This window comes from Cupressus sempervirens, chromosome 11, assembly GCF_028749045.1.
Source record: "Cupressus sempervirens isolate cs-2001-9-10 chromosome 11, ASM2874904v1, whole genome shotgun sequence".
Lineage (NCBI taxonomy): Eukaryota > Viridiplantae > Streptophyta > Pinopsida > Cupressales > Cupressaceae > Cupressus > Cupressus sempervirens.
The window spans coordinates 811,570,958-811,593,648 of record NC_143128.1 but is presented as its reverse complement, the minus strand read 5'-3'; the positions used below and the strand labels follow the sequence as shown (position 1 = coordinate 811,593,648).

General features: G+C 34.5%; 1 pseudogene; it reads left to right on the top strand.

Moving 5' to 3' along the window:
• Positions 1–22,334: 22,334 nt before the first annotated feature.
• Positions 22,335–22,398, top strand: LOC149532035 (small nucleolar RNA SNORD36; annotated as a pseudogene).
• Positions 22,399–22,691: the final 293 nt, after the last annotated feature.

Genomic DNA, 22,691 nt, shown 5'->3' with positions numbered 1-22,691 from the left:
ACATAAAGTAAAACATGAAAGTATGTGGTAAGTAACCATAGAAACTATATTTAAAACATCCATCTATCTATCATCATTAAATAACCAAAATCACTATATGAACATATGAAACATCATCACTGAAAGAATAAATATAAACACCTAAAATAACTAACTCATCACATATATAAAATGAGTCTAAAATAAAATCTAGTCAGATCCATTAACCAAGTACCCTTAAACATATAACATAATTATAAAATTGGCCTAAAAAAATTTGACAATCCAACATGAAAAGTAAACTAGGGGTAGACATTACATAATGTTTTGGATTTGATCATAAATCCTAAGGTCTATGATTTTTATTAAGTGGAAAAATATCAAAGCTATCTATTTAAGGAGGTATCTAATATGTTTTAGAGGGGTTGTTAGACTAGAAATTTGTGAAGACAAGTGGTGGAAAGACTTTCAAGGTGAAGTACAAAGTTTGTGATGTGAAGGATTGCTTGAAGAGTTGCCAATCATATCTAAGATGATGAGAATGATGGAGTCCAGTCACTGAACTAGAGTTGATCCCAATAGAGATCCAAATTCACAAAGTGATTTGTATGTTATCAGATCAAAACTTTGATGTTACTTTCTAACCATTATGATAGTAGTAATTTCCTTTTGATAAGGTTGACCTAATAGTCATCTATAAATCCTTTAATCAAGGTGAAATTTTAATGGAATGTTCTTAATTTCTCTAACAAGGAAACTCCTAACAAGGTGATTAAATCCTTTAATAGGGTCAAACTTAACAACATATTTTGTAACTTTAACAGTGTTGGCTCCTAATAGAGCTCATTCCAGAACAGTGAAAAATGGTAGATTATTACTCATGGTTTTTTCCAAATTGGACTTCCACATTAAATTTTGGTGTCAAGCATTGTGTGGATGTTTTTTGTGTGTTTATGGTACTTACAAATTTTAAGTTTAAGTTTGTTGTTGATTGTGATAAAAGTTGGCACATATAGAACAAAGAGCTAAAATGAAATGAATAAGTTGGATTATAGTGAACAATTTTAATTAGTGAATCATTGGGTTAAGTTTGTTGAAGTTTCAAGTGTTTAATTTGTACATATGAACTTGGGGATAATTGATTTACTCCCCTCTCAATTATTCCAAATATTCTAATAGGATCAACTTGCAACACAATTGGAGATAGAGACTTACACTATTGAATCCATCACTATGACTGAGCCATCCTATATAGGCCAGGCTAAGTATTGAATACTTGTATATATTTCAAGGCATGTGTCGAGTAGTAGTTATTGTTGAACAGTCCAGAGGTCACCAATTACTCCAACCATTGTCAAGTTCATTAGGGATAATAGTTGATGTTGAGTGATATAGGGACCAAGAAATTTAGTTCATGCTAAGCATAGTTACTGTCAAGGGACAACATGATGATATAGTTTATGTCAAGTGTCAGTATGGTGTAAGTGTCGAGTAATAAAGTTTTACATATTTTTTTGGGATGACACATAATCTAAGGTAAACCATTTTTATCAAGTTGGAGTCATGTTTTGAAGATCAAGGAGGTAATCAAGGAGGTAATTACATGTCAAATGGGAGATCATTAATCCCTATGTGAGGAAATCCACTAATTAGAAAATTGCAAGAACTAAGTGGAAAATAAATGAATCTAGATCATTGTTTAGTATCTATAAGGTTCACCCAAACAACTATTTAAGGAGGTGTGAGGCCTTGCCCCAACCCATCATAGCATAGTAGATACATTATTATTTTGATACTCATGACTCGATATGTCAGGACACTATTTGATGCATTGAACATTATTATGCTATTTTATGATGTGTGATGCTTTACTTTCAGATATTTGATTTTATCATTTAAAGCTTTATGAACATGTATAATGATGAGGTAAATGAATGTACAACTAACACTTTGATTATGCAATTTTTTAATGATTGAGAAATATGAGTAGAATGAGATAAAGAATTGATTATTAGAAAGATGATGTTTTAAATTTATGTGATTTCCTTGATATATTATATACATATACACATATGGTTTCTTGAGCTACTGGTGTGTGCAATGAGTGTGCAGGATATTTTAGCTGAAAAACCTAATGGAGAGACGAAACTGAAGCCCTTGCTAATTTGTGCTTAATTTGCATTGTCTTTCTTTGAAGGTTGTTAAATATTTTTAAAATTCTCCTAGCTTTTGATAGGTCCCTATTAAGTCCTTTAAGCCTTTAAACATGAAATTTAAGTACCCAAAGGGTATGGGTATGGGTTGGGGGCATTTTCCACCCCCTTATCCCCTTTTGTTGACTTTTATGGTCACTCAAAAACAATATTTTTGCTTTAGTGCGAAAATTGAATATTTTTTACCATGGGTTGAATGACTCTAACTCCACCTTGAGGTTAGCCTTAGGTTTAGTTGAGTTAGAAGCCTCTAGAATTTTAGGCAAGTAGGGGAAGTTATTACCCTTTTTAGGTGGTTGAGTTTTGATCTTATTTAGAGGCATTTTTGAGAAGTTTTGGTTGTTACCCAATCTCTAGTTTTAGAGAGAAGTTTGTTTAGGAAGATTGAAGGGAAGGAAGGAAAAGCTCATCTCAAACTTGTTCATCTTACTATAACCTTATTGTGAAGGTAGGAGTTCTTCACTTCTTTTGTTAATGTTGTTCATATTGTTCATGTTTTGTTTCATGCATAAGTCATTGTGTTGTTCATTGTATGCTTGTATGTGTGTTGAGTTGCTTGGGAGGGATTGAAAGATGTTTCTTGGATGTCTTTTTTGGGTTTTCCTTTGAATTTTGAGGGGATTGTATGGGGTTGTTTTGGCATTACTCACCCTTGGATAGGGAAGAAGTGACCATGTATGGGGGAAGGGCTTTAGTTGGACCCCAATAGTGTAGAGTCTCTTCTCATGATGAGAAGAGGGAAAGGGGGTAGGGTGTTATGGGCCCCTACTTGTCATCACATACCATGTTTTGAAATTTTGAAAATTGAAGAAATGGAAGAATGAAAATCTTTGTAATATTGGCCTCGAAAGGGCATTTGTGGAAGAACAAAAGTTCTTGAATTTTTAGCCTTGAAAGGGCTATGTTGTGGTATTCTAATCGATGTCTCTTATTGGGAAAATCCACCTTCTCCCTAGTCGCGTCCAATGTTGGACCTATTGTGCAAATCGAAATGGGAATGCATGCTTGATTTGTTCTTCATGATATGCTTGATTTATCTCTGGGTCAGTTCTTGTCTTCTCCATGACCACCATGATGTATTGAAGCTATTGAAAAGGATGTCTTGTTAAGGACCTATAAGAGAATTCAAATTTTATTGTAACATTATGTAAAAATGCATTTAAATTATGATATAGTGGCAAGGATGTCGGGTTTTCTTATTGGTTATTTCCCGATGGAGCCTTGAACTAGGTTGATTAATAGAAGAGAAGAGATTGAGAAACTCTCTTGCATTATATCTTATGTTATTTAGATCTTGCATATGTGCATTGATAGATAGATTAAATGGTGATGATCAATTATGCAAATTTGCAAGTTCAAATTTATGCTAAAGAGAAATTGTATTTGATGAGAACTATTTTTGCATTGCTATGAATCAATATTAGGAATAAATTCATAATATTGTCTTTAGTTAATTTGATACTTTGAGTATAAATACTATTAGAAAAAGAATAGATATATATACCCTCCCTTGAATATTAGATAAAATTTTGAAATTCATACTTAAAAGAAAAATATAGTCACCTTTGTTTTCTATGTTTTGGCAATTTTAATTAGGAAGAGAAAAAAAAGAAGAAATTAATTAAAAACTCCCTTGCTATAAAAATAAGTTGATTGAAATTTTTTTTAGACTTTGTCTAAAATGACTTTCATAAAAAAAAATTATGTCTTGGAAAAATAATAATCCCCTTCGAGAAAATTAGTCCTCTAGATTTTGTATGGGGAAGGATGTTAAATTCTTCCTTGAATAGAGAATCTTTGAAATTCTCAAAATATTCTAAAAACATATTTACTAATTGAAATAAAAATAGTAATTTTAAAACTCAAAACAAAGAGGGAAATAATACACATACTAAGTTGTAAAAATATCCTACCTAATAAATTTTCTAGTATAACTACTCTAGCCCTTTTATCTATGCATAGCAAATGGAGTTTAAAGCAGCTGGTATGGCTGACGTCACCCCTATCATGTCATGTTCGAATAAGTGTTTGTTGGGGGGTGGGCAGTGGCGGTTGAATAGTTTAAAGTTTCAAAATAAAGTTTCAAAAAAAAAAAGAAACAACAAACTTTTACCTTTTTTTTAGGTGCCTTTAATGGGAGGCAAGTTCTCATGTATAGTGGAGAAGGGAAAAACATAGGGTAGATATTAATTTGGTTGTTGGTTTTTTTTTTTTTAAATAAAAAAAAGTTTTAATTTTAATATTAGTTTATTTTAGTTGTTTCTTATTTTATTTTGTAAAGCTTTATTTTAAGTTAGCTTTTTAAAAAATAAATTAAGTTAGTTTAGACTAGTTGTTTTTTTATTTTAAAGTTTAAAAAAGAAGAAGAAAGATTAGTTTTTAATTTAATTTTAGTTTAGTTTGGTTGTTATTTAAAAGTTGTTTTTAATTCAAATTAGTTGTGATTTAAGTTTTGTTTAAATTTATGTTAGTTTAAATTTAGTTTAAGTTTTAATTAACATTAGTATTAAAATAAAATGTTAGTTATAAGATTAGTAATTAATGAAGTTTTAAATTTAGTTTTAATATTTTTTTTATAGATATCTATGTAAAGTAAATTAGTATGTTATTTTAGTAATATTGTTAGTTGAAGAAGATATTCAATTTGTAGATAATATTAATATGTTTTGATTTTAAATAGATTATAGAGTAAAATAATATTGTAATTAGCATGTTTTTAAATAATGTTAGTATGGTTTGATTTTAATAGAATTATAAAGTTATTGATATGATTGTTTAGAAATAAAGTTTAAATTTGTTATGATATTTAAAATAAAAATTAGTAGTTGGTAAAAGGATTATAGATTTATTTTTAATTATATTAATCTAGTATGAGATGAAACATACTACGTAATAAACGTTAAATTTATCTTTAATTATATTGTTATTTGAATAATTTTAAATTTATTGTTTTAAAGTTAATATAAAATGAAACAAGTGTCTAAACCGATTTGATAACAAAATTTTAACTTAACGATCTTGTCCCACACTTTGATTTTTAAAACTTAATGGACTATCAAGGGTCTTGATTGAAGAACATGTTTCTATCTTTGTTGTACCTACTCTTAAAATTATGAAACAACAATCTTATCAAACTTAGTGGACTTAATTATTTTTAACTTAAAAAAAAAAATTACGTGTGTTTTGTCCTCGTAATTTTGGGCATGACAGGAGGGTCTACGACAGAGTTTCCATATGTGATTATGTATGGATGAAGAGATTGGGTGCATATGAAATTTTGGATGGGAATTAGAGTGTTAAAGTTAGAAGTGACCAAGTAGTGAAGTGGACAATTTTGTGTAGAGATAAAGAAGATCAATCACAACAAGGAAATATTACATTGCATTGAGGAGATCTGATATCAACATTGTAAGTGCATACCAAAGGATCATGTACTTGACATTCTAATAGGTGTTTTAGGGTTTAAACATCTTAACATAGTATCTTTAACATGATTTTGTAAATATCCTAACAAAGTACTCACTTAGTTGTGATGTAAAGATCCTTTAATTAAGGTAAAACCTAGCATTTATTTTAGCCTTGAACAAGATAGACCCCTCACAAGGTAGTTCATCAGAATTGATAAAACATTATAGCCTTGAAATGCATAACTTTATTGTTGTAGTAGTGAAGATTTTGTGGGTGTTCTCCCCATTGAAATTTTACATTCACCTTGGAGGGTTTTCATGTTACTTAATTTGTATGTCAATGTGTTATGTGTTTATGAGTTTTTACTCATATACTTAAAAGATAGATATGATATTACGTTAATAAAAAAGGTTACATTGATGTGAGATAAATGTTCAAATAAGGGTTTATGTGATGATATCAAATATATTTCATGTTTGAAGAGAGAGAAGTTTTTAGATAGATCTGGATTCACCCCTCTCTTAGCATCTCACTTTCCCTATTAGATTTCCAACAATAGGTTAATTTGCATTGGAGAAATGTGGTCATAAAAAATGGGATGGATGAATCATCTAAACTCCTAAAGCTATTGGACTATACAAATACTTTATACAACATGTTAGTCCTCTGCCTTTGACTGAAGTCCCAATGTTTATTGACATGAAGTCTCCTATTAGCTAGAAGCTGCTAGACTAAATTCAAAGAGAAAAAGTGGTATCTAAGGAATTCAGTGATTGGCTTGATTTTTTCACTCATGAAGGAATCAAGTACATTAGAAGTCTTAGTAAAAATCACAAGGATGATCTTCATGTTTTTGAAGAGCTAGAAATAGATTTGGCTTTATTGGAGAAAGGAAAAGGCTGTATGAAAGAAGTGATACAAATGGAGGAGGTCCAAACTTACAGTGTCATAAAGTTCCTAGTAGAAAATCTAGTGTTAGGGTTAGACAAAAAAGTAATGTACGTTTCAAAGGTTAATGTGCAATGGAGAAATGTGATTATTAAAAAGGGTATGAATGAGTCATCTAAAATCCTAAAGGAATTGGATTTTCTCAAAGACATCATGCATAATGATATGAAATGCATCAATGTCCAATTCATGGATAATGATTAAAAATATCTTAGGACTACATAAGAGATGATCAAATCATTCTTAGAGAAGATGCAAATCACAAATGAATCTAAGGTCATCTCTATGGGAAATTTCTCAAAATTTGCAAGGGTGGAATCTATGTTGATAATATGTTAGGACCACTTAGATGTTGGAGTTGATGAAATCCAACTCCGAAGACACCCAAGATGATGGAGGAGCATCTTGCATGGAAAAATTATTGGAAAAAAAAAATAATAACATTTGAAAAAAAAATTGTGGAGGAGAGAGAAAGTGACAAAAATTAGAGGAGAAATAATTAAAAAATCAAAAAGGGGAAAAAGGACAAAAGAAAGAAGAAGAGGATTTCTATTTTCGAGGTGCATAGGTGGCATAATAAAAAAAATAAAAAATAAATGGTTGTCATTCCATTTATCGAGGTGTGTGGGTAGAATTCTAGAAAGTTATGAATTGTAGAGGCTTGTGGATAAGTCATGCATAGGGTGGTAAGTGCCTATTTAAGCAAGGCATATGAGCATTTCTAATCAAGCTCGAGGAGCAGAAGCTCGAGAAGAAGGTGAAAGCTCAAGGGGAAGCTTGAGGAGTAGAAGCTCAAGGGGAAGCTTGAGGAGTAGAAGCTCAAGGAGTAGCTTGAGGAGTGGAAGCTCAAGGAGAAGTTTGAGAAGTGGAAGCTTGAGAAGTAGAAGCTTTGAAAGTTTCAAGGTGTGAAAGAGAAGGAGGAAGTGAAGAGAGATTTTTCTTGAGTCTGTGGATAGAGCACCAAATGTGGGGCAGTTTACAGCAGGATTGTGATGGAGTTGTGAGTGTGTAGACAGAGCACCGAATGTGAGGCAGTTTACACTTGGATCTTGGATTAAGTTTGTGAGAAGAGCTAGTGACTGCGGTTTAGAAACAAGGAGGTTGCTTGGTGGCTTACGAGCACAAGTTGAGATCTTGGAGGTTTCTACCAGAGTGTGGATCTAGACTAGCTTAGGCTTGGATTGGATCTTGAGAGATCTTGCAAAAATGTTATTGTAATTGGATTTTCAAGTATAATAAAATTGTCTTCATATTGTTGCATTCTTGGTTGTGAGTTGGTAAGGGTGGTGTGGCCCTTCGTAAGTGGTATTAGTGTAGTCCTTCATCAAGTGGTATCAGAGCGTATCTACATCAGTGGTATCAGAGTAGGAGTTCCTGAGTGTACAAGCAGATCGTCGAAGTGTGAGGCAGTTTGTACCAAGACCTTGGTTGGGTAAAGTTTATCAGAGTAGGAGTTCTTGAGTGTACAAGTAGATCGCCAAAGTGTGAGGCAACTTGTACCAGGACCTTGGTTGGGTGAAGTTTATCAGAGCAAGAGTTCTTGAGTGTACAAGCAGATCGCCGAAGTGTGAGGCAGTTTGTAGTAGTACCTTGGTTGGGTGAAGTTTATTAGAGTGGGAGTTCCTGAGCGTGTAAACAGATTATTGAAGCTGAGGCAGTTTTCACTAGGACCTTGGGAGGATATGCAGATTGATTGATGGATGCAAAGATGGAAGACTGAACTTGTTGAGGCATGATCATAGAGAGCTTGTGGATTGCAGATCTATTGTCCTAGACTTGTGATGTGCTTTGTGATTGTTTGTACAAGGTGGCAGGTTGCGATCTGACTTGCAAACAATTTAATTGTCACAAGGAGCATGGGAAGGATTTGTTGTAGAGGGTTTATGAAGATCTTTGGAGATGGCTTCAAGAGGATTGGACCCTAATATGATTGCAAAACTCCATGATATAGTGGAGAGGAATTTTTTTAAGATGATTTCTCAGTTGGATGATAGATTGGCTGATCAAGTTAAGGAGGTTCGTGAGAGAAGATGGCATCGCAAGGTTGAGGTGGAAGAGGTTGGTTTTGTTGATCAGTTTGTGGAGTCTGATGCAAAATTTACAGAGCAACTAGAGGTTGTTACTGAGGATATTCCTAACCTTGCTGATGTTGGGATGGAGATTGGTTTTCATGATCAGTTGGGAGAGTCTGACATGGAGATTGCAGAGCATTTGGTCATGGATGATCTAGTTAATGCTGGTGGCGACTTGTATGTTGCAGAGCACTTGGTCATGGATGATCCGATTGTTGGAGGTGAGTTATGTATTGCAGAGCATCTTCTTGTGAGCAATGAGGTTGCTGGTGTTGAGAGTTTGGCATGTGTTGATGGAGATCTACATGTGGCTGTTGATGTGGGGTTTGTTGCTACGGGTACGAATTCACTAGTTTCTAATGTGGATGAGAGTTTTCTGTTGAAGCATTATGTTCAATTTTTTCCTGGGAATGAGCATGTTGATTGGATGGTTGAGATGCTGGTGTGGAGGATTTGCATGGTGGTTTTTTTGTCCCTGTTGAGGTGGAAACCTTTGGTGAAGATGAAGATGGTGGTAGATTTTTCTTTTGGCATCAAAGTGTGGGACACTTTTCTATCTACCGAGGGAGTCTGATGCAGGAGCATCTTGCATGGGAAGATTATTGGGAAAAATAATAATAATAATAACATTTGAAAAAAAATTGAAAAAAAAAAAAAAAAAATTTGTGGAGGAGAGAGAAAGTGACGAAAATTAGAGGAGAAATAATAAAAGAATAAAAAAGGAGAAAAAGGACAAAAGAAAGAAGAAGAGGATTTCTATTTTCGAGGTGCATAGGTGGCATAATAGAAAAAAATACAAAATAAATGGTTGTCATTCCATTTATTGAGGTGTGTGGGTAGAATTCTAGAAAGTTATGAATTGTAGAAGCTTGTGGATAAGTCATGCATAGGGTGGTAAGTGCCTATTTAAGCAAGGCATATGAGCATTTCTAATCAAGCTCGAGGAGCAGAAGCTCGAGAAGAAGGTGAAAGCTCAAGGGGAAGCTTGAGGAGTAGAAGCTCAAGGGGAAGCTTGAGGAGTAGAAGCTCAAGGAGTAGCTTGAGGAGTGGAAGCTCAAGGAGAAGTTTGAGAAGTGGAAGCTTGAGAAGTAGAAGCTTTGAAAGTTTCAAGGTGTGAAAGAGAAGGAGGAAGTGAAGAGAGATTTTTCTTGAGTCTGTGGATAGAGCACCAAATGTGAGGCAGTTTACAGCAGGATTGTGATGGAGTTGTGAGTGTGTAGACAGAGCACCGAATGTGAGGCAGTTTACACTTGGATCTTGGATTAAGTTTGTGAGAAGAGCTAGTGACTGCGGTTTAGAAACAAGGAGGTTTCTTGGTGGCTTGCGAGCACAAGTTGAGATCTTGGAGGTTTCTACAAGAGTGTGGATCTGGACTAGCTTAGGCTTGGATTGGATCTTGAGAGATCTTGCAAAAATGTTATTGTAATTGGATTTTCAAGTAGAATAAAATTGTCTTCATATTGTTGCATTCTTGGTTGTGAGTTGGTAAGGGTGGTGTGGCCCTTCGTAAGTGGTATCAGTGCGGTCCTTCATCAAGTGGTATCAGAGCCTACCTTCATCACAAGATCACTTACATGCAAAAACCTATCAAAGGGAAGGCAAGGAAGGAAGTGTGAGGAGCTAGGGAAAAACCCTAAACAGACATGAGAGAGAAAGATATGTAAACACAAGAAAATATGTATTTACAATATGCAAGAAGTGATGTTGTTGTGAAATAAAATGAGGGAGAGACTACTTATAAAGGCCTCAAGGAATCTCCTAGAACAAGCTAGAAGATGCGAGGAGATAAGTGTGACAACTAAGCATACATCCACATGAGGTGAAAAGTCCTCGAATAATGTGAGAGGATAAGTATGACTTAGGAGAGAACAAAATCCCGTATTGTCAACAACTTATAACAAACTCCTAGAATACAACTAATAAATGAAATGCATTTACCTAAGTAAGCTTAAGTAAATAGAATAAATAATTAGTAAATTAATTATTTACTCTAACACCCCTCCTTAAGTGCAACTTAGGGAAATGCCTTAAGCTCACAAAACTAAGAAATGCAGAAATGTAGAATGGGTCCTGGCAACAAGGAAATGTTAGGTACCCATGTACAAATGCAAAGAGATGCAACCTCTGAAAATGGGGAAAGAGAGAAAACCACACGGGAAAAATCCTCCCCCCAAAAGAGGTAAGAACCTAGTGAAGAACTAAAGAAGCCTCCAACTAGGAAAATGTCCCCTAAAATAGGAACAAGGAGTGATCATGAAGAGCATCACTGAAGCTTGAAGAAGCCACAAAAACTATGCCATCAAAAATAAAACTACTGATCTGAAGAACCTCCATGGAAGAAGAAGGCATGAATCGAGTGTGTCTATATGATAGATGATCCATCTCACTGAAATGCATAGGTAGCTAGCCACTACAATCGCCTTGTATATAGGATCAACCACTAAATACATAGTTCACACTATTGAACCATTGAACCAAGGATGCATTAGAACAACAACATAACCCCCCCTTAATGTAGATGGGGTGAGATGACAGACAATTGAGAAGGTGGGCCAAAGTCTCTTGTAGAGGAAACAAGAATGATGAGAGAGGAAGAGGTACAAACACCTATAAAGACACGATCACACTAATGCTAATGTCATGGAAGGGACACTCACTTGATAAAGGGAGAATGCCTAAAACAACAAACAACTATCCCCCCATGGTGCTTTATAAAAATAGTGCATGTACAACTGACTCAAAAACAACGTTCATGACCCTTGGAATGTAAGAGTGGCACTTTATCTTAGTGCATGTACAAAAAATCTTACAAATGATGTCTACAATGATCAAAAAAAGAAAAAGCTAACAAAAAAGAAAGTATAGCCTAAAACAAGAGAAACCATGCTAGGAAAATGATCCTCGGACCTACAACACCTAGGATATCCACCATAGAGCAAAAATGCCAAAAATATGATAGAAAGAACATGGGCTAGAATCTAAGGAAGAAGACTACATTTCTAAAAAGGTAACAGAACCAACTTTCCAAAAGTATAACGTTTTCAAAAAATTGACATGGGATGCAAAAGATATGCATGTTGGAGTAAAAAACACAACTTCAAACTTTAATTGAAAAAATAGGCAATAAAACTACATCAAAACCTAAAAATACATGCACCAATATCTCTTTCTCAAAACTAGCTTTCTGGCACTTCTTTCAGATCGAAAAAATACCTTTGTATGCTCAAGTTATGGCCAAAAAACCGCAAGTAGGTCAAAATGACCTAGGACAGGTGCAAGGGGCACATGATGCAACGCTAACGTCAACAAAGCACTAGCATAAATTTGATGGCTAGTCAACTGTTGTAGCAAAAAAGAAGCTACATGGAAGGTCCACATGGTAGCCATGTGGCAAATTGGCTAACATGGCAGGGGCCACGTGGTAAAGTGCCACATGGCAGCCTTCCCACGTGTCAATTGGTGAGTGGCTGTCAAATGTGCCACGCGTCTATCACAAGTTACTCCATGTTGGCAAAAATTGCTGACTGGGTTGACAACTGGGACGGGCAGGGGCTAACTACTGAGGTGGTGGGATCTGGTATAAAGCCTGGCTGAGTGGCGTGAACTGGTGGCAAACTCTAGTGGTGGTTGTAGGAGAGTGACGACCATGATTTAGCGGGGACTAGGAGGAGTTCAGGCAACACTGCTGGGCACAGCAGGGTGCAAGTGGAGTGTGAGTAGTCTTGTGGTGGCCGTTGGGTGGTGCTGCGACTTTGAAATTTTTAATTTTTTTTAAAAACCTGCAACCGTACGATTGGTATAGAAAAAGGCTTCGACTAAAAAAAATTTGCCTCCCAGAGCCCTGTCTCCAAAATTGACGTATTTTATATGGATCCTAGCTAAAAATAACCTTCCAAATCTAATGGCAATGTCCGTTTGGACCCAATGTGCTCCAAAAATTTGTTGTTCCCATGATTTGAAGAAAAATGCACAAACAAACTAGGGTTTTTGACTCCAAATCATGGCTTCAAAAATCCTTCAACGAAGTAGCAGTAGGAAGGCTCTAATACCATGTTGGAGTTGATGAAATTCAACTTTGAAGATGTCCAAGATCACCTACATGCAAAAACCTATCAAAGGGAAGCCAAAGAAGGAAGAGCGAGGAGCTAGGGAAAAACCCTAAATAGACATGAGAGATAAAGATATGAAAACACAAGAAAATATGTATTTACAATATACAAGAACTGATGTTGTCATGAAATACAATGAGGGAGAGACTGCTTATAAAGGCCTCAAGGAATCTCCTAGAACAAGCTAGAAGATGCTAGGAGATAAGTGTGACAACTAAGCATACATCCACATGAGGTGGAAAGTCCTCGAATAATGTGAGAGGATAAATATGACTTAGGAGAGAACAAACTCCTGTATTGTCAACAACTTATAACAAACTCGTAGACTACAACTAATAAATGAAATCCATTTACCTAAGTAAGCTTAAGTAAATAGAATAAATAATTAGTAAATTAATTATTTACTCTAACACGAGAACGTATGAGTGAAACATGTAGATGATATGGATAACACATATTGGATTGCCAAATCATCACATCCTATAAAATTCCATGGTGGTATGCAAGGATTGGAAAATTGCATGCGGAGCTCCACTTGTTCAAAGACAACCCATCAATTCCTCTATCCCAACTTGTAGTTGAACTTTTTCCCCTAAAGATTGTGATAGCCAATACAATGTTTCTTTTTATTTCACTATTTTAATGCTTATAGTATAAAACCTATTGTGATGGTTTCTCCTACAAGAATTAATTTTTAAAACTACTTATGCCTTGCATGGCTATAATTTTGATTAAAGACATTGATAGGGTTGATACTCTATTTTGAGGAATTTTTTTTTATCATAGTTGATTGTAATTTTTTCTATTTACTGGTAAATGTTAATAGCATAGATTAAATCCCTTTGGTTTTTTAATAGATTATTATTATTAAATATGTAAGTTTCTAAATATATGTATTCAGCTTTTGTAAGAGCCATATCATATTTGACATCAATCTATGTTCTTTACCATTTATATTTATGGTGTATTTCAATGTTATCCAGGGTTAAGGAAGTTGATCAATTATTAAAATGTATGAGAATGTTAAGTTAGAAGACTTAATTTTGTAAAATTCATCTTACTTTCACTATTCATATTCACGGTTATGATTAGGTACTTATGCCTTTTAAATGATTTCTAATTAAAAGTGTTGTCATAAATTTTTCTTTCTTACTTAATAAAAGTTGAATGCATTATATTTTTAGATGGAGATGCAGTACCTATAAATGCAAAGAGTTTAGTTGTGAGTGACTGAATCAACTATTGGAATATATTTTTCTTATTAAAGGGATTATCTTCAATAATTAGTGAATAGTCACTAGAAGAATAAATTTGTTAACCAAAAAATATAGAAGGTTATGTAGAGTGTTAAGGTAGTGTAGAGTTTCTTAGATATTATCTTCATTTGCAAGCAATGTTAGGAGGAATCATTGACAAAGTGTCCATTGAAAAGTTGATAAGTGACGCATGTAGGGATATTTTGAAAACATGACTAACAAATATTGTAGAGGCTAGAAGAGATAAAACATTCAATTGAAAGAACATCAAACAATGGGGCCAAAGAGATACCTAGGTTGATGGATATGAAATTACCAAAAGTAAAATATTGTCAGATATTGATGATAACACAAGTTGAGGCATCACCAAATTTTTTTTAATGAGATTGAATGAAGTAAGGCCAAAACCTAAGAAATTTGAGAATTGCAAGAATAAATGGTCACTCAATGCAATCATAAACCTTGGAAAATTCAATTTTGAAAAAAATCACATTCTTCTTAGAGTGACAAGCCTAGTTCATGTATTTGTAGACACAAAATAATGTTGCCCAAGATGAATTGTGACTTGATAAAACCAATTTTCTCTGGTCAAAGAATATGAGGAAGAATATGGTAGATCTTAATGATAGGAGAATTTAGGATACAATGTACTTTTATCTTATTTAATTAGGGGTTCACTTTAATCAAACTTGTATTTGGTCTGTGATCTTTCATCTTCAAGTTTTAGGGTATAACATACCCCTTTTGACTTAATACCTTATGTTGGGACTAAAAATTGCATGCTTCATTTTTAGTCACATTTTGAAAATTTTGAGAAAATCAGGCCTATAAATGCTTTGTGAAGCCTATGTACTCCGCTGTTGAGTTAATGCATAAATGGTGTTCAATGTTTCTAACACCCTTCATTTAGCCCGTTCACATATTTTGTAATGATAAATTGATATTCTAAGCTATTTGGCAAAGTCCTGTTTTGAACCATTGTCTAATTTGCATTTTACCCTAAGTATCAAACAACGATAGGAGGTAGTGTTTGCCATTGAATATCTTGCACCCAAAAATGTGTCATAACTTGCAACTTTGGGAGTATCTAATTTCCATACCTAAGAGTCTATGTTTTAGGTTTCGAGTCATTTTGAGTTCGTTTGACAGGGTTTTGACTCCCTCAAAGTTGGTCATTTAAATTTGTCATGTTGATGCACATTGTGCATAATTCTAGGAAGCCATGTTTGACATGTTATAACTTTTGACCAATTGATTGAAATGAGAAAATTCCTTTTGCGTTGTATTGCAGACATCAGGGACTTGTTATGTTTCAATTTTAAGCTTATGATGAATCTGTTTGAACAGTTTTCAAACATGATTCCAAAAACAATTTCTATCTTTTTACTGGTGTCAGCATTTGCAAATTGATTGGAACCCCTGTTCGTGATGTTATATCTTGAATTTGTGATTGCCTAGATTGAATGGATTGTACCACTATGTTTTCCTCTAAAAATACTCCAAGAGTGCCAGTTTTTAAGTCTTGACGAATCCATATGCACACTTTTCCAGGTCAATTCCATTTGCCAAAAATGTTTTCTGTCAGTGCTTTTAATCTGCAGAATCCAAGTAGCCCACTTTGACTGCTCGCCATTTGCGTCCTGTTATTCATCATGAGCCCAAATCCTAGATCCATAATGCCCTCATGACAGAGAACAAATGCCCCAATTTTTGTCTTCCCAAGTGTCAATTAACCAAGTTTTCAAGGCCAAATACGAACCCAATTTTTTGTTTTCTAACATATTTTCTTGTAGGTAAATCTGAGAAGGCAACTTTGACAGTCTATATCTTTTGACTGGGAATTTTTCATGAGATGAGATTGACAGGGTATAAGAGTGTAGAGCAAATAATCAATGTGTTCAATTTCAGGACCTCGTCAGAGGTTCGGGTCAGTTTTCAAAGGGATTCAAAAGGCCTCTTGACATCAAAAGTGACAGTTAGTAGAAAATGACAAATTGAGTTTTAAACAATCAATCTATGATCAAAATTAAATCCAATCAATTTGAGAAGGTCAGTGGATTAGTTTAAAAGTTCAGTTGTCTGGGAATGAATTTTTTTTTAGCCAGACCCACTTTGAGGCTCGACTAATCATGTTAGATTGGTAAAGAAAATAATTAGGATGGGGTTCAAGGTTTATTTTCATTAGATCCCATTTTAATAGTGACTATTTCATTAGGTTGATGGATGGAATAAAAAAGGTTGGAGGTTTCAACGAGTATGGTAAATATTTGCATTAAAATGTCAAGAGCATCTCATTGTTTAAATGCTCATATTAAGAACCTTGCACCTATACAAGAGATAGAGGAGTGTGGACTTTCAGTAGAAAAGGCATTTGATCTTGAATGAAAGCCCATAAAGGAAGGAACTAGAAGCTTTAAAGGTAGAGTCAAATGCATATAATAAACATCTATGCGACATGAAAAGATCCGTACACGCCAATAGATAGGGCAATCCACAACATATCCAAAGGATATGCCCAAAGTTTGAATCAGACTCGGCTTTAAAAAAGTAAAGGAGTGGTCAATGTTAAGAGCAGCAACTAGGAGTGTTAAAAGGAAACAAAGTTCTCGGTGAACTTTGGAGTTCCATGCCGACACAACAAGAGTCCATAGTTTTAAAAGAAAAGGACTAGCATAGAAATTGAAAACAAAGCCACAAGATATTTTTATAATAGAGCAAGTATTGTGAAAGAAAGGACGTTGCAGTAAAGAAAATACCCCATGCCTTGGAGAAGGAATTAACAGTGTAAGAGGTAAGAACCCACACAGTAGACAAAAGGAAAAGTGCAGGTCAAAGAAAAGGAGCGTAGGCAATTAGATTCTCCATGTAGGCAAGAGGAAAGTACACGCCCAAAAAGACCCACGATTTAGCATAGAAAAGCCCCACGCAATGTGGACGGAGCATGAGATCTCACATTGACCACTGTTTCATCTCCATGTTTCAAAGTAGCAGAAGCCATGAGTCACCAGAACTCACATTTCAAAAAGAACAGGGAGTATTATACGCTGAAGGAGAATAGCCCACAGCTTTTTAAAGGAGTGAAATGCATATTTTAAAAGGGGGAGTCAGTGCCAAGCAAGGTGAAAGGCAATGTCCAGACTAAGAGTATAAAGCCACCATTAAAATAGTCCATGCATTCAAAAAAGCTGCATAATAGATCATGCATAGACATAGGAAGCCACATAGGTGTCATGGGCAGTAAATGAAAAGCACCCATGCTTGAAAAATGTTTCAAGCAAACATGTGCCAATAAAGGGAAACCTGCGTATAAAGAGAAACCCAAACATTGAAGAGGGATAATCAACATAGTCCAAGAATAGAACATAGGCAAGACAAGTAATCAGCAACATCAGAAAAATGCCTCACGCCAATTTTAAGCCACATTTTCTAAAGGAAAAAACACAGTTAGCAGCATGTGAAAAAAAAATCTGCAATGAAAAAGATAAGGAAAGACCATGTGGAGAGGAAAGCAAAAGGGAAAATGGTGAGATTTCTTTATCCCACATTCATTGGGTGACACTATTCTGATGTATTTAAATACCAAAGGACATAATATAAAGGATGTCTAAGAGGACAGGGCTTTTTGAAAAACACGAGTTGTTTGTGTGGGCCAATGGTCAATCAGTACGAGATGTATTTTGAAAAAAAGTGCATATCGGATAGATAACGCCAGCAGCAGTCAAAAAAGTCCACAATCCGGCAACTTGCTATCTCGCCACTGGAAAGTGGTGAAAATTTTTGGCTAGTGAGGTAGTGACTAGTCAAAAAATTTGTAGAATCTGGTAAGAGCCAAATAAGCGACGTGGGTCTCACTTCCATTATAGAGCAACAAATTAGGTAATGCCAAGTGGCAGTGAGCAAGATTGATGATGAAATCAACAATAACATGAGGTTGCTAGAAAGTTAAAAAATCCGGCTAGTCACTAGCCAAAAAATCTAAGAAATCTTGGCTAGTGACATAGCGACTAGCCAAACAATTGAAAAAACTGGCGAGATACAAAAAGAAATTATGGGTCTTGTGTCAGTGTGACATGTCAGATGATGCAGACTAGGCAGACCAGTCATAGAGTGACAAGTGGTTGTCAACAAGGGTATACGGTGTAACCAAGCAGTGATGTGGTAGCGAATGTTTCAGTTCCACCAGATCATGCCACGTGGCAGATCTGAGGGTTCTCATTAACTCGGTATAATAAAGATGCAGGGAAGATAACATAGTGAGCTAGTGAGAAGATGACATGTGTCACTGATATAGTGGTAGGGTGGACAAATCTCATGTTGACACATATCACAGGCTAGTCAAACTAAGTTTGACTTGGATGGAAAGGCAAGATAAATTCAGAGGTCTCGAATAAAAACTTATTTTATTCTTCTTGGACTTTCACATGCAGAGCAGAAATTTTAAATAAAATTTGATCTTTAATATATTTCAAACTTTATAAAAGTTTAAATTTTTGTAAAATATGTGAGAGCCATGGAGTCAGACTCAGAACTTCAAAAGGCCATATCTAGGTCAATTTTTATCAAAAATTGGCACTCTAATATACCATCAAAACTGGGAGAACTTGAATTTTCCAAATATGAAGTCAATTCTTGCATAGGTACTCACCAATTTGAGCTATAGGTCAATTTTTGAAATCAGGGGCATTGGCAACAAAATAGGTAAATGTGATCATTAATCATCAGAGTTTGTTGCAGGGCAGTTTTGAAAAACTTTTGGAATCTGAATGTGAAAAAAATCAAACTTAAACAATTTTCTTGCATCCTATAAGCCATTTTCAACTAATTTGTTACTTTTACTGAGTTCATTTCAACACCAAAATTAGTTACATCCTTTCATCATTAGATTTCTGAGATATTTTGATACCTTTGAAGGGTAGAATGATGGGGATTTGATTTTTCAGCTAGAGGGAAAAGATAAGAAAGATGATTTTAACTTGCTGAGAAGGTTTTTAGGGTGGACAAGTGTCATGTTCAGATTTAATTCGGGAAATTGCTTCTTTCCCATATCTTTCATTCTTCTTCTCATTTGTGGTGGTTGGCAGTTTGCTCTGGGTAATACTAGTAGGGTTCCAATTCTAATGTTAAAACCAGGATTGTAGATGTTTTTACTTCTTGACTTTGAGCTAAGATCCAATAGTGAAGGCCACACATCCACCCTGTGCAGATTTTCATTTTCATGTTATGCATTGTTATTTTGAAGTACTAGATATTGAGGCTAGATCATATGAATTATCTTGAGTTACATTTTGTGTTACCATTTACTGTATTTAATCTTTCCAAGGATAAATACAAAAGGAGATTTACATGAATTATCTGAGTTCTCTAATTCTGTCTCCTAATTCTTCATGTGTCATTAACTTTGTAATTGAATGGATAATGTTCATTTGGTTTAAAACATTTTGGATGAAGTGTGTATCAGATCTTTGTTGCTTTTGACTGAAGTAGTTAAATAAACGCTTCATCGTTCTGGTAGGGTTTTTGGGTGTATGAAGGGGATATTGCATAAGAATGGGATTAAGGAATTTCAGTTGATAAACTTGATTGTAATGCAAGCAAGATAGGTCGTCCTACTAGTAATGACTCTATGTCTGAATGGATAAGGCACTAATCACTAAATCATATGCAAGCTAATATGAATGACATTTGCACAAATCTTTATTGAAATAAATTCAATTGTTCATGTTTGAAGTGGGCATAAAAGTTGAATCCTCACTCAGCTTCTAAGATCCATAGATCTGCACCTAGCTACTGTAGGTCCATGTCATTTCATAAGTCTTTAGGAGAAATAAGGGGTTTTCATTTGCAGTAAATAGATTCAGGGATATGTTTTGCATTGGTATGATATCGATTGAATTTGAGGTCTACCCACCTAGGCCTTGTAGAGCTTGAAGTAGAAGAAGGGTCATGCCTTATAGTTGGCCTGCTATCAAAAATGGCATGTTGAAAATGGGAGTTAGCTGCCCCTAGATGTGTCACTTTCTCAGTGGGATAATTGAAAACCCTCCAGCATTTTCAAACACCAACAAAATGGAAACTCTACTGGGGACTGTATTGAATTAGATTTAAGACAAACCTTGAGAATTTGAAAAGAGGAGATTCAATATAGTAGGAGAAGTGCATTAAAAAAGTTTCAGCAGTAAGTTCTCTAATGTTCTTTCCAGTTTTCTTACTCTAAATCATGCACCCTAGTTAAGTTTTATCCATTACAACAGTATTTTTCAAGGTTGAATAAAGATTGTGTTGCTAAGAGTGTTCATATTCAGTCAAGTCAGCTGGTTGTTGCTTTCAAAATACTGTTGTAATTCAGAGTCAGAATTATTTAAAGATGTTTTCCTTCTTGTAAGTGTTTAAAAGTTTTGCAAAATTCTACAAAGTGAAATTCCAGTTCAAATCTATAATGATGCAAATTATGTTTCAAATATTTCTCACATAAGTAAGTGGCGACTCTATCTAAAGGATCCTTGAACCAATGTAGATTAGTTGTATAATTGCTTTCAAAGAGTTTTTAGTTGAAATAAGCAGATCTGAAAGTTGTGTAAATTTTCAAGCAAGAAGAGAGATCTATATAAGTTTTTGACCAGTAAGTTTCAAAGTGTTGTTTGATTTGCTGTTAAAAGTTTTTGAAATGATAAATGCAAATCACTACTGTGATTTCATTTCTCTCCTCAAGGAGATGGCGACTTTGTAAGGTTATGATCAGTGGTGTGAGGAATTCATGTTAGCACCAGGCCAATCAGCAGATCAGTGGTTTCATGCAACAACACTAAAGGTATTCTCATTTTCATGTATTTTCTTTCCATGAAAATTGATTTTTATACAAGTGTGTTCTCCATCAAGTGAAATTTTAGCACTGAGAAGAGGAGAATGGTTTTAAGGTTATACATTTCATTAGATCAGTTTCAGTTGGTTGTTTTTTAAGTGGTGAAGTGTATTTCAAAAGTTGAAATGGGTAGAAGGGTATAGATCTGCTGCAAAATACAAATCATGAAATTGTTATAGGTGAATGAGGTTCAAATTTGTTAAGAATGTCAAGATTTAGTTCATCTAGGATGCAACCAATTAATGAAATGCCTAGATCCATTTCTACCAAGTGGTATATGCCATTGAATTTCAATGGTATTCATGGTTTCCCAAATGTCATTCCTAATGATGTTAGGAAAAGTTTGCCTAAGTTTAGTGGGAACCATCTTGTTTTAGCTGGTCATCATATTGAGTTGTTCATTGATTTGATGGGTGACTACAAAATTGCTCATGAGGATGTGCACATGAAGCTATTTGTTCAGACCTTAGAAGGTGATGCTAGAGACTAGTTTTCTTTTTTACCAACACTTTTTATTTCATCCTAGAGTGAGTTGCATTCAGCCTTCATGGAGCAATTTGGAGAATAGGTAAGCATATCTAATTCTTATGATAAGTTCTTGAAGATTCATATTCAGAGTGATGAACTTGTCCCTAAATTTAATATCAGATTTGCAAGAGTTTTGAATGAAATACCTGAGAGTTATAGACCTGATGATCAAATGTGTTTAGCTATTTATTTTGATGCATTTGATAAGAAAATGAATTATCTACTAAGGGATAAAGAACCCTAGACATTATATCAGGCTTTTATGATCGCTAGAGACATTGAGAATAATATGAAGTATGGATTGACTAGAGGTCATTTTACCTTGAATGATTGCCGATATAATGTGTTTGAAAGAAAAGTGGAACACAATGTTGATATTTCAGTTTCAAAACAAAATGTCAACACCCCTGTTGTAAGTTATAATTAGATTGAGAATTCAATTTAGAATGTGTGTATGAGAAAGGTTAGTCTAGTTGCAAATAGAAACACACATGTTCATGATGCTATAGCAGTGAATGATATTTCAGATTCTGATAGGTTTCAGTGACATGTTGATTTTATAGATCAAAAATTAGTTACAACAAAAAGTTCTTCTCATGACAATTATGTGTATGATGATATTACTAATGTTTCCAATTTTGAAGTTGCTGAACCTAGATCTCAATCTTGTGCAAGTAAGAAGGCTGAAAGTTATCTCTCTAATCATGAGTTTGATGTTGTTGATATGACATGCCATGGAGAGTTAACACAAAGTGAAGAGTGTGAATCATAGTCATCTCAGCCACAATCAGAAGAATAGAATGCACATGTTGATAATGTTTCAACAATAAATGGTAAGTTGTATTCTTTTAATCTATTGGATAGGCAAGAATTGAATTGTCTTATTGAGAGGTTGCATTATGTTAATAATGAATTAGAAAGATATGAATCTCAATGTGGTTATGAAGAAGCTATAAGTCATCTTCCAAATGATGAAAATGAATTTTTTTATCTGATGTACAATGAAGAAGCATCATATGAAGGAGATGATGAGAGTGGTTGCTCAAATCATAGTGAGGTAAAAGACACTGTATGTTTGCCTTCATATGAATTTGATTTTGATTGGGTAGAAGAAAGCAATGATGGCAGTGAACATTCATCTAAAGTTGAAGGTATGAATTCTTCCTCTAATTCTGAAAAGGAAAATGCATCTCAGTTTTTGCATCATACAAATCAGTTAGCCAATGCAGATTTTAAGAGTGATTTGTCCTCAAGTTATGAAGATAAAAAAATGTTGAGTTTAGTTAATGATAGTGAATTTGAAGACTATAGTAAAGGGT